The sequence below is a fragment of the Eptatretus burgeri genome, chromosome 8, assembly GCF_056783735.1.
Source record: "Eptatretus burgeri isolate ZD-2024b chromosome 8, Ebu_testis_v1, whole genome shotgun sequence".
NCBI lineage: Eukaryota > Metazoa > Chordata > Myxini > Myxiniformes > Myxinidae > Eptatretus > Eptatretus burgeri.
This window is the reverse complement of record NC_140968.1, coordinates 14826774-14845250: the sequence shown is the minus strand read 5'-3', so window position 1 is coordinate 14845250 and position 18477 is coordinate 14826774. Positions and strand designations below refer to the sequence as shown.

The 18477-nt window shown below is 42.1% G+C and overlaps 1 protein-coding gene across 1 annotated transcript in view; it reads right to left on the bottom strand.

Moving 5' to 3' along the window:
* Window positions 1-18477, bottom strand: part of LOC147021166 (synaptogyrin-1-like) — a 54901-nt gene that overhangs the window by 35898 nt on the left and 526 nt on the right. The gene's annotated exons all lie outside the window — the stretch shown is intronic.

Below are 18477 nucleotides of genomic sequence, written 5' to 3'. Positions count from 1 at the left end.
CGTCATAAAAACGATTATGACGTCATTGTGATGTATCAGGTTTGCGATAAATTATCTGTGCTAATGCTCGGCTTGATTCCTGAAAACAAAATTCAAACAGCTTCCCTAGTTTCGGAGATGATGTTATAGGCGATTTCCATAAGCAGCGATATTATGACGTCAACTTTTTTTCTAGGAAGAATTTCCAAAATCGGAGATGGTTACTGCCTGCGCGTGGACTTTCTACATATACGTGGCAAGTTTCACGAAGATCCGATGAAACAAAAAATGTCAAAAAATAGGAATGACGTCATAAAATTGATGTGACGTCATAGTGATGTATCATATGCGCGGTAATTCATCTCTACTAATGCCCTGTTCGATTCCCGCAAACAGAATTCAAAAAGCTTGCCTAGTTTTGGAGATAATTTTTCAGGCGATTTCCATTAGCGGAGTATTTTGACGTCATAACTTTTTTTCTGGGAGGAATTTTCAAAATCGGAGATGGTTACTGTCTGCGCAGAGTATTTTTTACATATATGTGCCAAGTTTCAGGAAGTTTCAATGAAAACTGTAGGCTATGAAACAAAAAAAGAAAAAATGTCAAAAAATAGGAATGATGTCATAAAAATTGACATGACGTCATAGTGATGTATCATATGTGCGGTAATTCATCTCTGCTAATGCCCTGTTCGATTCCCGCAAACAGAATTCAAAAAGCTTGCCTAGTTTCGGAGATAATTTTTTAGGCGATTTCAATTAGCAGAGATATTTTGACATCATAACTTTTTTTCTAGGAGGAATTTTCAAAATCGGAGATCGTTACTGTCTGTGCAGGGTATTTTTACATATATACGCCAAGTTTCAGGAAGTTTCGATGAAAACTGTAGGCTGTGAAACAAAAAAGTCCACAAGAACAACAACATGAGTAAGACTTAGAGATCCTCCACGAGGATCTAAAAATCAATAGAAATATTTACAAAATTAGATGATGAAAAGGAGATTAATCTGAGAAATCCAAAGTTTAAGATTGGTGATGTCATAAGAATATATTGATGGAAAAGTCATTATAGTCTGGGAGCCAACCTGTGTACGAGGCTGTTTTAGGGTTGGACCTTACAGCCTCTGCTATAAAATTTTACACCCCCAGGATGTTTAGATATATTATGAAAAAGGTTATATAAAGAAGTGGTCGAATGAACTTTTAAAAATCGTTGATGGAAAGTTCTTACAAATTATGATTTTAAAGGAAGAAGAAATCCTTGGTTCATTTTTTCACAGGAATTACAAAAGACAAAATGATAAATTTAAAAATAAATGAAAAACATGGTCTTTAACCTTAAACAACCTCCTTCCAAGAGACTAACTAAAAAATTGAAAAACAAGATCTTTAACCTTAAACAGTCTCCATCAAAGAGACTAATTAAAAATATATAAATTACCACAAGATTTTCATCAAGAAAATTTTATTTTAAGTAAAGGTATACTCTGTAAATATGGTGAAAACAACGTATTGCGATGTTTGGAATCATGAATATAAATATTATAACAAACATCTTCAAACCCACAAACACACATTCAATCTATTCCAATAAATATCTCCACTTGAATGAGAAACAAAATATTGTGATGTCTGCTCTAAGGATGTCTTAAAAGAGAGTTATAAGAAACACCTTCAATCACACAAACACAAGAAGAATGAAGAGCAGATACTTGGATACCCCATTGAAAATGCTGATGAAGTATTTCAAGGACATAAAAATAAGATTGTTTCGCTTTGAAGAACCAACAGTGATATCAATCATTGAGGCAATTGATATGGTTAAACCAAATATCGAAATTCTAATTAAAAACATATTGAGTGAAATCAATACTTTTAAGTTTGAATGGGAGTAAAATTGAATATGACAAGAGAAGGTGATGAAGAAACTCCCGATATGAGAACAAACCCTCACTTTATCACATCATTCCAAGATTTCTTAGTTTGTGATGTTTATTATGAACTCCAAAGATAAGAACTGGATGTTGATAGTGTGGTAAATAGTGGATTCGTTATTTTTTAAAACATAATCTTTTTAGATATACACATCTTTAAATCAGACCCTCTTATGCTGTTTATTACACTGATTTACCAAAAGAGATAAAGCTTAAAAAGGCAGTTGTAAATATTCGAAAGAATGATAATATATGGTTTCTATGGTCTGTTCTTGCTCACATACATCCTCCAAAATGGAATCCTGAAAAAGTATCTCATTATAAAAAATATGAGAATACACTAATCATCCATGAGCCAGTAGGGTTGGTCGGTACCATCTGGGGGGAATAATTCTCACAGTGTGTTTTGGCAAGGTATGCAACCCTAAAGTTAGAAAATATGTGATAGCATTGCATCGGTGCTAGATTTTTGTGTGTTATCACCCTGTTTATATGCCTACCCTTAAATAAGCTTTTGTGCAAAATGGCCAGTACAAGGTAAGACATCCTACTTCAACTTCACAACATTTTTTTTTATCAGTCAAAGATTAACATTGAAATTTGTATCACCTTTTGCTAGGATCATTTGCTTCTCAATAAAAAAAAAGTGCTAAACATGCCAAGGTTGAAAGGTATGTCATTGGTGGCACATATATCAGTGTCTATTTCCTGTGTGATAAATCATACCGCCTTTAGAAAAGTATTGGTCTATCATTTACCGTGGAAAGTAAATAAAAGTTCTGGAACAATATAATTACATGGGTGTTTAGCAAATTTATTAAGAAATCCAAAAATCTAAATTTTGTTTGTGTGTTGTATAATAAGATCAGTGTAGCAGACAATGTTACCCCACCCCACCCCCCCCCCCAAATGAAAAATACCTAATTTGGATGGATTTATGTAATTTGGTCAATGTCATGATATTTTCCATGTTGTTATTGAAGGATACTTTCCAAGAATCAAACAAAGGTAAATGATACCATGTCATGAACAAGACTAATATTTTTTTCCCTGTAATTTCTCAAAAAATACAGAATTTCAGGGATTTAGATACTCAATCATGCACATATGAAGGTATCAAACACCGGTATTACCCTATATAAACCAATAAGACAGTTGCAAGATGATTAATCATGTGCAATCTGATGAATGAGTCAAAGGTGAAAATGAAACACAATCTTCTGTTGTCGGGCATAAAATTGCAGGATAGAAACACAAATGTGGTGTTCCACACTAACAAGGCCATTACCAAGTCCCAATGTGTTGCTGATAAACATATTGTCTTATGAACCAAAGATGGGTCATTTATAGTTTAAGAAATCTCTGATCATATGCACTGATTGTAATTGATATAATATGTTCAAGATGAACTTAAAAATCACAATCATTATCCAGTTCTTCAATATCCTCATCTAAACTTTCCTCATCATCTGACTCAAAGATGGATGCCTGGTTCTCACAGTCTGGCAGTCTGCACATATTAGTGCATTTCAGTCCGTTTGCCAAACACACATTTCGGTAATGAACACTTCCTTTTATAATTGCAGGCCAATAAATCAAGGACTGCATCAGGTGCTGGCTGACCATCCATCCAGTACACCACCAACTGTTCAACAAGTTCTTCCTTCTCCATCTTCCATCCTCGGTCAACAGGACTTGGTCATTTAAATCGTACATAAAATCATGAAACTTCAAATCATTTAAGATGTTTTTATCAATGTATTTGTAGCCTGTATGCAAGAAAAACTAAAAGTAACAAATTTTCCTTGATTTGCAGTATTTTTCGTTTTGGGGGGTGGGGTAACAATAATAACAATAACATTTATAATGTACATCCAACTTAAAATTTATTTTCTAATTTTAGTTTATGATTAAATTTTCTTTAAATTTAGGTATTTAAACATAGTATCCATTAATTAGGGTATGGGCAAAAAGCTTCCGTACCACTTTTTATGAAAACAAAATCATATGTTCTGCAATGTATCAGCACTGGACTATCAGTGCCTGTAATTGCAAACACTAAATGCTAGGCTAGTTTTTACAACTGTTTTGAAAAGCAAATAACATGAACTACGTGCCTAACAATTTTCAAGAAGATATAGCCTATAATAAGAGAGAACCATTAGTTTTAAATAGAATGTCTTCTTCTGTCTTACACCGGTTTCAGAAAAGTTTATTTTGGGATGGGGTTACTAAACGGCTAATAACACACAAAAGGCTACCACCAATGCAATGCTTTCACATCGTTTCTGACTGTAGAGATGTATACCCTGCCAAAATTATGATGAGCATTATTCCTCTTGGATGGTTCTGGTGGCCAAAAATTACCGGGTTTGGCTCATGGCCTATAAATGTTGAAGATTTTAAAAGTTTCCAATGTCATTGACAGATATTCATAAATTTGAGAAAATTAATAATCTATCAGTTAATGTGTATGGATTAACAGATACAAACAAAGCTCAAATAGAAAAAATTTCAAATAACTATAAAAATGATTAAACACACATTGACCTTCTGTGTTATAGTTCGGAAGAAAATTCTCATTATGCTTACATCAAAAATGTATCGATTAACCACTTCACAAGTATCAATAAAAAATGCAAAACATATCCTTGTAAGTGATATCTCAACTTCTTTCATACGAAGGAACAATTAAACCAACATTCAAAATATTGTAGTAATCATAAATCAACCGTAATCAATTTACCAAAAGCAGGTTCAAACATATCATTCAAAGATTTTGACAAATCTAGAAAACATGTTTGTGATATACACTGATTTTGAAAGTATCCTTGAAAAGATAGATGCTGCTTCTCCAAATCCAGATCAATCATACACAAATATATATCTAAAAACATACTCCTTGTGGTTTCTGTTATTATATACAATCATCTGTTGGTGATGAATACAACAGGTTAGAACTTTATAGAGAAGAAGATGCCACAAAGGAGTTTGTGAAATGACTGGAAAAAGACTATTCGATTATCGAAGGTAATGAAAAAACCTATAAACCAATGTCCTTAACAAAAGAAGAGAAAAGAAAATTTCGGCAACCACAGACTGTCTGTCATATTTGTGAGGAGTAAATTAGTGATGGTCTAAAGGTAAATGACCATTGTCATCTCACGGGTAAACATAGAGGTCCAGTTCATCAGAGTTGTAATCTCAATTTTAAACTTCCCTCTTTCATTCCAGTATTTCTTTGTGGGATAGTAAGTATCGAAGAGATTATCGGGGAGATTGGGTTGCAGGAGTTAATTTTGATTTGTTTTTCATTTATTTATTTTCATTTACTTATATTTTCATTTACAGATGCTTTCTGATGGTTCTGTGATTTTTCCTGGTGTATCGACTTCGATGTCCATCGGCAAACAAAATTTCAGCTTTCTACATCATCCAGAAGGTACCGATCTTTAATATCAGTCAGTGAGTCAGTGGTTAGAAAGAGCTTTATATATTAGATATATTGTTATGGATCGTGGATATATTAGATATACGTGGGTGGAGCCTTCGTCGATTCGGGTCGAAGCTCCGCTCCGAGGAGGGGCAGAGAGCATTTCCTTCAGCAAATGAGCGGAGGGCGAGCACCACACGTGCGCCCCAGCCAATCGGGAGGCCGTCACGAGTCGCTTGACAACCCACCGGCCCATCCGGAGGTGAGTTGCGTTGGGGGTTGGGGGTGAAGAGAAGAGTGGGTGTGCGCGAGGAGGTTGTTCCTTTTTTTCCCTTTGGCCAGTCCCGAGAGGATCGCCTGCCTGCGAGTTTGTCAGGACGAGAATCGCTTGCCCGTCTCCTCTGCTGGTGCTTGCTGTCTCATCGCGTGCCGGAGGAACGTGCTGGAGCCCGACGGTGCCCTCCGTACCCGGTGCTTGCAGCGGCATCGAGTTGCGGGTTCAATTCCCCCGAGCCGGATCGTCAAGAGCCGCACGAGGCAGGAAGATCCAAGCTCGCTCTGGTCTCCAGCTCACCTTTCCTCAAGCTGGAAACCTTCAATAAAGACCTGATGGGGTCCATTTCTTTGGGTGTGTGTCTGTGTGTGGGCCCGTCTTCAAGTAGAATTTCTGTAAGTGCTTTCGTTTTCTCATTGTACATTACATTCTTTATTCGTGATAACTCTGCTCTGTGTTCCCCTCCCCGATTATTGTTATAAATAAATATCCCTTTTGTTGAATGTACCAGCCCGTTTCTGTGTTTCTTTCATTGGCTTAGCACGCTGTGTATTGAGAGATAGCGAGGGTAAATTGTTCATTTGGTCCGGCACGGCTCTGGAAACTCCGCTCGGGTGTGGTTCCCCGGTAGTTAGACTGCGTGGGTATTTCGGTATATTGAAGTTGGCAATTAACCTTACTCCACGCGGTCGAATTATTGGCGATTCATGGTCCTGTAACGGACCCGTACCTTCGGACTTATCCGAGGGTCACGACCTAAATTCCGGTGTGCTCGGTGGAGCCGACTCTACTGCTCCCTCTCGTGGTCGTGCTCGCCACCGAGACCCGGCCCCACAACAATATAAATGTAAGTTGTCAGATTGCATCTGAACGGGGTGAACATCGTAATCACAGCACGTACAATGCTCAGTGATTCCTCTTTTAAGAGCTCTTGGGTCCAGACAGTGGATGCAGAGGTTTACAAATATCGATATTCAGGCAATTTTGAGCTATATTAATTTTTGTTGTGCATGTGGTGTATATGCTCAGAGTCGATGGTTCATACATCTTCTGGAAATTAGAAAAAAAAATCTATAACCACAAACCATTCAGTCAATTATGTCAACGTATAATTACCTTTCTATCAATTTACTTCACCAACAAACCTCATCAGTATTTACAGTTTGTAACCATTCTGCTGTTAAAGGAAAATAATGGAAAAATAAAAATAAAAAAACAAATCATTTCCTTTTCATCCATTTTATTTCACCAATAAAACGATTATTTTGGAAACGAATGAATTCTCCTTCAAATGGATCCTCAGACTCCTTACTAATGTATCCGTGGCAAGTTGGAGGTGGTGAAAAACGAGTTGGTACGATTGCGAATCAAAAGTGGCCTTTTATTTAATGTATTTAATTGACGTGATCAGAAGTGAAGGGTTACTGAACGCGGAATCCTGGAGGGTTGTGCCATGGCCTTCGGTGAGGGAAAGCTCTTGACATCACGTAGTCCGAATACCCCCAAATTGTCGTATGTCATCGCATATTTTCCGAATACCCCAAATAATTGGGGGTAATCGGCGAACAAATTAACGAAAATAATGAAAAACTGAAAGCAAGAGTGATGCCTTCCATATTGGCTCACAATGTCACCCTCCAAGTAATGAGTCTGTGTGTCAATCCATGCGAGGGAGGGGGAAGGGATGCAGACTTGGAGTTGGGAAGGATGCCGAGTTGGGAGGCGGGAGGGATAGGGAGTTGAGAGAGGGGGGAGGGATGCAGACTGGGAGTTGATAGGGGAAAGGGATGCAGACTTGAAGTAGAAAGGGGTTGAGGACTCGATGTCACAGTTTGAATTACACAGAATTGCTACGGGTTCCTGCCATGATGCTGTCAAAGGACATTCCTGTCAAAGTCCCTAAATATTCCGCACTCTATTGGGAACTACTTCCTTTTGAACAGCCTGGTGAAACCGGATAATCTGCTCGTAAAATATTTTAAAAAAACAAATGATATATTTGAATAATTTATGTCTGCTGAAATTTTTATTTAACAAGTCCAACCTGCTCGAGTGTCTCTTTCCTCAATTGGTTAGACGTAGTATGTAATTAGTAGATGGGAGTTTGCCCCCACTGTTTTGCCATGGTCAGACAAGTCGACGTCCTACTTTCAGTTCCGCTCAGCCATACCGAATTGATAAAGAAGGGTGGAGCGTCGAGAGCACAGGCCTTATCTGGGGTGACTAATTCATCAGGAAGGTATCGTGGGATTTGTATGCAAGAACCCTATGCAAGAACCATAATTGGTCGTTTCAGATGGTGCCTGTGGTTGCTCAGCAACTCGACTTGCTGCAGAGTTATCTGCAGCTCATCAGCTTCAGGGTCAAAGGTCAGCAAGCGGGTCCGAGAGAGGTCACTCATGATCCGGCTGGAAAACCCGTAACATTATACATCTCTGCACTGTTGTGCAAAAGTCTTCGACACATTAAGGAATTACAATATATGGATGTTATGAGTATCAACAATTTACTCAAAGCCTCTACGAGTTTTTTCTACGATTGTAACAACGTTGCCCACTATTAATACAGCTTAGTTTGGAAAAGACATCAACCTTGGGGTTGAGCAATCTTGAACTCACATTGATCATCATCTTCAAAAACTTGATCGCAACAACTCAAAGTAAACGATACATGAGCAGCTAATTTGAAGTGTTGTATCTAGCCCATCCCATTTCCCAATCAAATTGATGACTCATCGTCAGGTGTTCCACTTTGAGTCTGTACACATCCACAAAGCTAAAAGCCCACTTTTTGTGCTGCAGAATACAGATCTGTCAGGTTTAACTGTTGTGTAAAACAAAATGGATAAAATTTCAGGAGAAGATCACCATAAAATTGTGTTTCCACAAAAAGAAGGAGAAATATTGAGTTAAATAGCTCGCATCACTTGATTTTCAAGGTGTGGTATCTCAAGCACAATCAACAAGAGAAACATCTGTAATTGGAAGACCCAAAAGCTGTCTTACAAGGATGAGCAATACTTGATGATAAGGAATACAAAGAAGATGCATGTTGAATTGACAACAGAACTGGTTAAAGGTTCAAGTGTCGTCCATCCATCAACAGTACGAAGGTCACTTTTGAAATCAGGACTTAAAGGATGCGTTGAAGTAAGAAAACCTCCGTTAAGAAGGGAGAATAACAATAAAAGGCTAAAATATGTACAAAACACAATAATTGGACTATGGAACAATGATTAAAGGTGCTTTGCACAGACAAATCTAAGTTTGTAATTTTGCCTCAAATCAAGATGTGAGATGTGTGACAACGAAAAATAGAAACATTTAAAGAGCTTTACTTGAAGCCAACAATTAATCATTGAGGAGGTTCAATTCAAGTTTGGGGGAACATAATCCTCAAGTGGTGTTGGAAAATTGCTCAAAGTTAATGAAAATTGATGGTACTAGTGCATGGCCGTATGTGCGTGGCCTACATGAAAAAAAAAACTTTCAAACCGCGTGCCTGAAACAACCACACAGGCCGTTCCTTCGCTCTCGCGTGCCCGTAAGTGCTTGGACCGATGTGCGTGGCCGTACATGAAAAAAAAAACTTTCAAACCGCGTGCCAGAAACAACCACACAGGCCGTTCCTTCGCTCTTACGTGCCCGTACATACGTGGCCCGATGTGCGTGGCCATACGTGCAAAAAACAAACAAACTTTCAAACAACCACAGGCCGTTCCTTCGCTGTCGTAAACAACGACTGGATTGGGGCATTGTGTTGAAGAAAATCGAGAAAGTACAGAAATCGAGAAAGAAAGAATACAGTAGGTTGATAAATCGAGAAAAAAATCCAGAAAGAATACAGTAAGTCGTCACTATCCGGAAGTCCGGAAGTGAAGTCCTCACTGTCCGGAAGTTCGCATATCGCAGTTGCGATTATTCGCAATTTAGTTTTAATGGCCAATTATTCAATTAGTGCCAACATATTTTGCCTTTTCGCAATGTCATCGCAAGGAAAAACACAAAGAGAAGAGAAGAGAATTAAAAAAAAAAAAAACGTACGTACAAAAAAATATATAAAAAATAACCCCCCCCCCCCCAAAAAAACTTTCAAACAACTACACAGGCCGTTCCTTCGCTCTCATAAACGACGACTGGATTGGGGCATTGTGTTTATCTATAAATGCACATAAGAAATTGTGAGAATACAGTAAGTCATCACTATCCGGAAGTCCTTACGTTGTAACCTGTAATGGGGAACGCGGCTGAGGATCTCTTCCCCATCGGCCACACCTACGCAGCAATGTGTCCTGTCATTGGTTGGTAAATAAATGGCCAGAACTTGGGAAGCACTTGTCCGATTAATATCACACCTTGAAAAGGCACATACTCAGGTCCCCAGCAATATACCTGGCAAGTTTCAAATAGATCGAACCAGTGGTTGTCGAGAAACAGCGGTCACACACACACACACACACACACACCCACACATACACACACACACACACACACACACACACACACACACACACACACACACACACACACACACACACACACACACACACACACATTGCTGGAATTATAGATAGATATTGACTGCAGAAAGGTGCAAACAAATTTTAATGTACCATGCTATCCCCAGTGGTATAGCCTGGTGTTGGCGCAGTAGTTCGGTCAGCGGCTTGGGATCCAAAAGGTCCTGAGTTCAAGCCCCGTTGGGCCACTGAATTAATACACCAGGGGGTTTACTCAGCCTGTCATCCTTCCGAGGTCGGCAAAATGAGTACCAGTGTACTGGGCCGGTGTATACCCCGGTTAAAATAGGTGTACCATATCCCTGTGTCGTAAGAGGCGACCAGGGTTGCGTCTGAAAGAGCATCCGGCGTAAAACATGTGCCAAATCACTATGCGGATCATATGGATGATCCGCTGTGGCGACCCCTAACGGGAGCAGCCGAAAGAAGAAGAAGAAGAAGAAGAAGAATGCTATCCCCAGTGGTATAAAACTTATTGGTCCAAACTTCATCTTACAGCAAGATAATGATCCAAAACATTCAACTGGAATCCTACCCAACTATGGTGTATTAAATAAGGCAATTCTATGTATGTATGTATGTAAGTACATACATCTGAACATCATAGAATAAAGCAGGGATGGTCCGATCTCTACCAAATTTTGCATATGTGCTGGTCATAACCATAGTCTGGTCATGGGCACAAACTCCCCCCCAACCCCAGTTGACTTATGATTTTCACACGATCTCCACCAAATTTAGCAGACATGTCGGTGGTACCCAGGGCAAACCTCAATTCAATTGGGGGGGGGGGAGCGACTTGCCAATGCTCCCTAAGGGAGCAGGTATTTCCACTAATTAAAACTTATTTGCAAAGGAAAGAGGATGCTGGAGTTCTTCAATGAATGGAATGGGCCTCTCGGGATGTTATCTCAAAGCTCAGATCTCAATATCATTGAGGCTGTGTGGGACTATTTTGACAAACAAAGAGTAAAATAATCCCATTCACTGGATGGGGTGATATTTGGAAGGTCTTGGAAGAAGCGTGGAACATCATTCCACAAGTTGAAAACAAAATTATTTGAAAGTGTCCTTAGTAGAATTTCATTGGTTCAGAAAGAAGATGTCAGGTCAGGTTCGATCTGTGACCTGCTACAGGTACCATGTAAACCTGTACTAACCTGTTCCATGGTCGGGTTGTCGGCGACTAAACCGTCTCCCCCACCAGGTTTTCTGGTGAGGAGGGTGTTTGGATATGGACACCCAGCAGGATTAAAAACAAAACCTGTCAAAGGGCGGAGGAGCTCCTTGTGAGCCAACGGCCATCCATATCTAGTGCCCAACTGTGTCTGCGGACGTCCTCCTGCAGTTGGGTCACTTCTTATTAGGAGGTTGGTGGCAGGATTTGCACTTCGGCCACCGTAAAACCCTTCATTCCGCAAAACGTAAAAACGCAAAAAAATCTGAAAACCCACTCCGTGGGAGTACCTCCTGTGCAGCTTCCCTTCGCAGGGCAGTTCACCGGATGACGGGATTGGGGCAAAGCCTTCGGGACCCCCAATCTTTGATAGGAGGGAAACCACGGGGTAACATCCCTGGGTCAGATTGCGGGAGAGTGTGTCGGAGTGGTGCTGAGGTGTCGTCCACCAGACGGCAGTCTCCTTGGGTTAACCTGAGGCGGTCCCTTCGGGTGGGTGCCTGGAATGTCCTATCCCTAAGAGAGGATGATCACCTGTCTCTGTTATCATCTGAGCTCAAGCGTTTGGACATCGGGATTGCAGCTCTCTCTGAGGTTCGGAGACCGGATTGCGGCGAGATAATGGTGGGTGGTTACACCTACTATTGGTCTGGTCGCTCTGATGGTTACCATACCCAAGGAGTTGCTGTAGCTGTGTCCAATAAGCTGACCCCAATGATAATTGAGGTAACACCGGTCAACGAGCGTATTATGAGATTAAGGATTCGTCACTCCTTAGGTGTCATTTCCCTGGTCTCTGTTTATGCTCCGACTGAGGCGAGTGATCTCACCATGAAGGACACATTCTACGCCACACTCGAGTCTGTGGTTGATCAGTGCCCCAGACGAGATACACTTCTAGTCTTGGGGGATTTCAATGCATCGACTGGAACTGATAGGGACGGTTATGAGGTGTGTGTTGGTCCCCATGGGTCAGGAACTATGAACCAGAATGGCACTAAGTTCCTTGACTTTGCAAGAAGTCATGGACTTAGGGTGGCTGGTTCATGGTTTCAGCGCCCACAAGCTCATCGCTGGACTTGGTATTCCAACGCTGGCGGTGTGGCAAAGGAGATTGACCATGTCCTCATTGACGGTCGTTGGAGGATGATCCAGAACTGCAGGGTCTACCGGAGTGCTCAGTTCCTCAATACTGACCACAGGCTTGTTGTAGCAACTCTAAAGCTGCACCTTAAATCCTGGAGAATGGTACCATCCCAGCCGAGTCTGGATGTTGCCAAGCTCAGGGATGAGAGAGTAGCTGAGGAGTTTGCGAACAGGCTGAGTGGACACTTGGGGGGTCTGGGTGCTTTGGGGGGTCCTGAAGAGTTGTGGAGCGCCTTCAAGACCACCGTCCTTGATGTTGCCGGTGGATGCCTTGGAGCTCACCGCAGGGCAAAGAAGAATTTTGTCTCTCAAGGGACACTGGATACCATTGACCAGAGTCGCAGGGCCAGGCTGAATGGCAGAGCTGAGCTGTTCAGGGAGCTGAGGCGTAAAACTGTACGTGCACTGAGGGTGGACAAGGAAGCCTATGTGCGAGGAATCTGTGAGGGGGTAGAGCATCACTTGTGGACAGGTGATTCTCGTCCCGCTTACAGGGGAATTGGCGCATTACGTTCATCCAAGCCCATCCGTCGGAGCACTACAGTTCGAGCAGAGAGAGGTAGGCTCTTGACAGAGGAGTCTGAAGTGAAGGCCCGCTGGGCCGGTTACTTTGAGCAGTTGTACCAGGCTGATCCCCCAACTGTAGAGTTGGACGTCAAGGGTGTTACAATCCCTGTTGCTGACCCTCGAATCAACTGTGGTCCACCTTCGCTTGTGGAAACACGGGCTGCGGTGAACCAGTTGAAACGGGGCAAAGCTCCAGGGATCTGTGGCATCCATGCCGAACTTCTCAAGGCTGGTGGAAATGCTGCACTCGTGTCGTTGCATGCAGTTTTGTGCTCTGCCTGGAACACAGGCATCATCCCAACTGACTGGAAGAGGGGCCTTGTTGTCCCTCTCTGGAAAGGGAAGGGTGATCGCCAAGACTGCAACAACTACCGAGGGGTGACGCTGCTCTCAGTGCCGGGCAAGGTCTTTGCTCGGATAATTCTCGATAGGGTTCGCCACCATCTGCTTGAGCACCAGCGTCCAGAGCAGTCAGGCTTTACACCAAAGAGGTCAACGATTGACCGTATCCTTGCACTTCGTGTCCTCACCGAACGCAGACGAGAGTTTCGGCAGGGGCTGCTTGCAGCCTATGTTGATCTCTGTAAAGCGTTCGATTCAGTGAATCGGGATGTCCTCTGGAGGATTCTTGGTCTTCGTGGGGTGCCACCAAAACTGATCGATCTGATGTCTGAACTCTACTCTGGTACTGAGAGTGCTGTGAAGTGTGGTGGTACCATCTCTGACTTATTTCCAGTTGTTACTGGAGTTCGTCAGGGATGTGTACTTGCCCCCACACTTTTCAGCACTTGTATGGACTGGATTCTAGGGAGGATGTCGGAGAGATCAAGTTGCGGTGCGTCATTTGGGAATGTCAAGATCTCGGACCTTGACTTTGCAGATGATGCAGTCATCTTTGCGGAGACTTTAGACATCCTCTTGGGGGCCCTCGAGGTGCTGAATGAGGAGTCGGAGCCTTTGGGATTACGGGTTTCTTGGGTCAAAACTAAGATCCAGGCTTTCGGTGACATCTTGGATGCTGCTGTCCTGTCTGTGTCTGTTTGTGGTGAGGATGTTGAGGTCGTGGAGAGATTCACTTACCTTGGCAGTGATATTCATGTCTCTGCTGGCTGCGAGTCAGAGGTCAATAGACGTCTGGGTCGGGCCTGGGGAGTCATGGATTCACTGGATCATGGGGTGTGGCGCTGCCGGTACCTGTGCGGGAGGACAAAAGTCCGAGTCTTCAGGTCCTTGGTACTTCCAGTCTTGCTCTATGGGTGCGAGACTTGGACTCTGACCAAGGATCTGAGACGGAGACTTAATTCCTTTGGTACCAGGTCTCTTCGGAGAATCCTTGGCTATCGCTGGTCGGATTTTGTGTCCAACGAGTGGTTGCTGAGAGAGACTCGGATGAGATTTGTTACCTGCATAGTCCGTGAGCGTCAGTTGCAGCTGTATGGACATGTGGCTCGTTTTCCTGACTCTGATCTTGCTCACCAGATTCTCTCAGCGAGGGAGTCTCATGAGTGGAGGAGGCCAGTGGGTCGACCACGTGCCTCATGGTTGCAACAGGTTGACCATCATCTCAAGGAGATGGGGATGGGCCTGGCATCTGCCTGGGGGATGGCCAGACGGAGGCCCCTGGAGTACCGGCGGAAAGTGGACGCAGCGACGTGCTGTTCTGGCACATGCTCCCATACCTGACCTGACCTGAGAAAGAAGAGGGTGGACATACTCTTCGTATATATATATATATATATATATATATATATATATATATATATATATATATATATATATATATATATATTGTGTGGGTGTTCCAAAAAGACCCAGACAACTTTGGTTGTTAATATATAAATATAACCATAAATGATACGATACCCTTTGGTTTATATGATACAGAAACTCATAAAGTTTGTGCACACCATCAATACACTTCAATGTGAGCTCCGTTTGTCATGCGCAGGACATCAATGCGGTACACGAGTTCTTGCCATGTTCGGCTCAGCATGTTTGCGTCCACCAGTGTGCATGCACCTGTGATCCGCGAACAAAGATCCTGCACATTTGGCACCTTAGTGTTTGAGACAACATCATTGACAAACCCCCACAGAAAAAAATCAAGGGGGGGTTATGTCTGATGATCATGGGGGCCAGGCGGGTGGTCCGTCTCGGCCAATACAGTGACTTGGAAAATTTTCATTCAGGACGGCTCGAATGAGCGCCGTCCTGTTAAAAAATGATATGGGGTTGCAGATCTTTAACCTGTGGGAAGGCGAATCCTTCCAACATGTTCATGTAAATTGTTGGTCACTGTATCCTCCACAAAGAAAAATGGATCCATCTTCCTCGAAACATGAAAGCAAGCTTTATCTGTGAACCTGACCTTTTTCAGATAATCTTCATCAAGCTCTCTGCGACTGAGCATTTCCAAGGCAAATGCCTTGCGTTTGGGTCCATCATTTGGTTTGAGTTCCTGCAGAATCTGCACCTCACAGACATAGAGCTTCAGTCTTTGATACAAAATCCTGTGTACAGTGGTGGTTCGTGGTCGCAGTTCTCTGGATGTGCATCAAATTTATTTTTCTGGGACTTTGTTGAAATGATTCACCTACTCGTTCAACATCTGCTGTACTTGTGCTTGGTCGACCGGTACTTTTCTGATTCTGACATCTTCCAGTCTCCTTAAACCCCCTGTACCACTCTCTCATACGAGTCTGCAATTGTGGATTCCTTCAATACTTTGTAAGGAAATTACGATGAACTTACGTGTCAGATCTCATCTCGACGAACCATTCGAGCACTGAGCTTTCTCCTGTGGAGTCGCCACTTTCTTTAACATTAAACCACCAGACTTGAAAATAAAGAAAACTTTATGAATTTCTGTATCATGTAAAACAAAGGGTATCGTCATGCCATTTGTGGTTCGAAATATATTAACAACCAAATTTGTCCAGGTGTTTTTGGAACACCCTGTATTTATATTTATGTATAAATTTGATTATCTGAATAAGACTTTTTTTTTTCATAAAGGTGTTTTTGCATTGAACATAAAGATTTCGTTTCCTTTTGTATTGGAATAGAACAAGAATGATTGCATTGTGGTCACAACCTGCGACAAAATCCGGTAGCGGGCGATTGGGAAACACGCATGAATACTGCGCTATTAAAACATTAACTCGACACCTCTTATCCATGTCAACCTCCGCCACGATTATATCAGAATAAGCTGATTCGTCACACGTTCAGGGATTGTTTAACCTCATTTTATGGGGGATTTTCAAAAACTAGTGACGCTATTTTTTATTACTATTAATTTACGGTAACATAACTCTTGATTACCGTGCATTTTGACGGGATTCATTAAACCTTACTATTATTCGACATATGTTTAGATTTTTCGGGGTCCCTCATTGTGATTAACACTCGACCCAAACAAAGCCAATGAAAATCTGACACACCAAACCCGGACAGTGTATAATCAGCAGAGGCCGACGGGCCGAATGTGTTCAGCCCACCAGAAAACCAAATGGTGATCATATTATTTTGTGTGGGTGCCATGGTGGGTGGAGTCATGCGACCCATGTGTGTGTGGTCTGGAAGCTGTCCGAGCAATGGGTGCACATTCCAAAAATTGACACACAACAACAACAACAACAACAACAACAACAACAACAACAACAACAACGCAGAGCTCTTGCAGACCTGTGACATGCCACAGTTAAAAATGCAAAATGTGCATTCAGTATCTACTTTTTTGCACAGCACAAAATAAAAAGAGATGCACAGATATGTAAAGGTACATGAAAATGTATATGGATATGTATATGTACATGAAAATTTATATGTATACGCATATAAAAATGTACATTTATATGTACATGTATATGTACATGTGTGTATATATATACATGAAAATGTATATGTACATGTGTGCAGAAATATATATGCATATATACATTTATCTCATCCCCCCTCTCTCCCCCCTATTCTCGCCCCTCTCTCTTTTGTCCTCTCTCTCGCCCCCACTCTCACCCCCTCTCTTGAATTGTGATGCCCCCTCTCTCTCACCCCCTCTCTTGAATTGTGACGCCCCCTCTCTCCCACCCCTCTCTCACCCCCTCTCTCGCCCCTCTCTCTGTAAATGTATTCACAAATGTCTACCAAGCACAACAATTAATTCAAACCTTGGGAAAAAACAGCTTTCAAACCCTTGGGAAACAGCTGTTTCCCTTGGGAAAATTCAAACCTTGGGATTAATTAATAATTTGAACAATTAATTCAAATCTTCGGAAAAAACAGCTTTCAAACTTTGGGAAACACTTGGGAAACAGCTGAAACGGATGAAGAACGATATCAAACCTTGAAAAGGCACATACTCGGGTCCCCAGCGTCGATTGTGACGTCATACCAAACGAAGAAGAAGAAGAATTGTGACGTCAATCGTGAAAAAAACAATAAATAAATAAACATTAATTGTGACGTCATTCGTGACATCATAGCACCGTGTCTTGTCATTGGTTGACAGATAAATGGCCGTAACTTGGGAACCGCTTGTCCGATTAATATCAAACCTTGAAAAGGCACATACTCAGGTCACCAGCGTCGATTGTGACATCATACCAAACAAAGAAGAATTGTGACGTCAATCGTGCAAAAAATAAATAAATAAACATTATTTGTGACGTCTTCGTGATGTCATAGCACAGTGTCCTGTCATTGGTCGACAGATAAATGGCCGTAACTTGGGAACCGCTCGTCCGATTGATATCAAACCTTGAAAAGGCACATCCGCGGGGCACCGGCAATATTCCTGGCAAGTTTCAATGAGATCGGACTGGCGGTCGTCGAGAAACGGCGGTCGCAGACAGACAGACAGACAGACACACAGAGATTGCTGGAATTATAGATAGATATGTATATGTTTGTGTATGTATATGTATGTGTATGTATATGTATATGCGTATCTTTGACATTAGATATAGTGTGGTGTCGTGGTTAGAACGTCCATTCCGTGTCTGGTATGTCGGTGGTTCAAGTCACGGCCAAGTCAAACAATGACTTCATGTTCGGCAGCAGCAACGCTCTGTAAAGAATATGGTTGTGGTACCTTGAAAATCAAAAATACATATACGTGCATATATATGGCATACATCAGTGATGAATATGCCCATAATTGGCGAACGTCCCCCCAATGGCAACGAACGAGACAATTTTGCCATTTTTTGGATACATCGGGCTTGAATGAAGACGTCACCGACACGAAATGATATTCGAGAGGAAATGTATTTATTATTCGCGATGCAGCGAGCGGCAGGAACTCATTTGGCTGTTTATCGCTCCATCAAGGCGATGCACGGAGGGGAGCGCTCCAGGGCGTCGTGAGCGTGCGCGCGCCCCGCACCGCAGCACGAAGAGTGCGGTGCGCGTGCGGACGCTGACCTTGGTTCTGAAATGACCCGCAT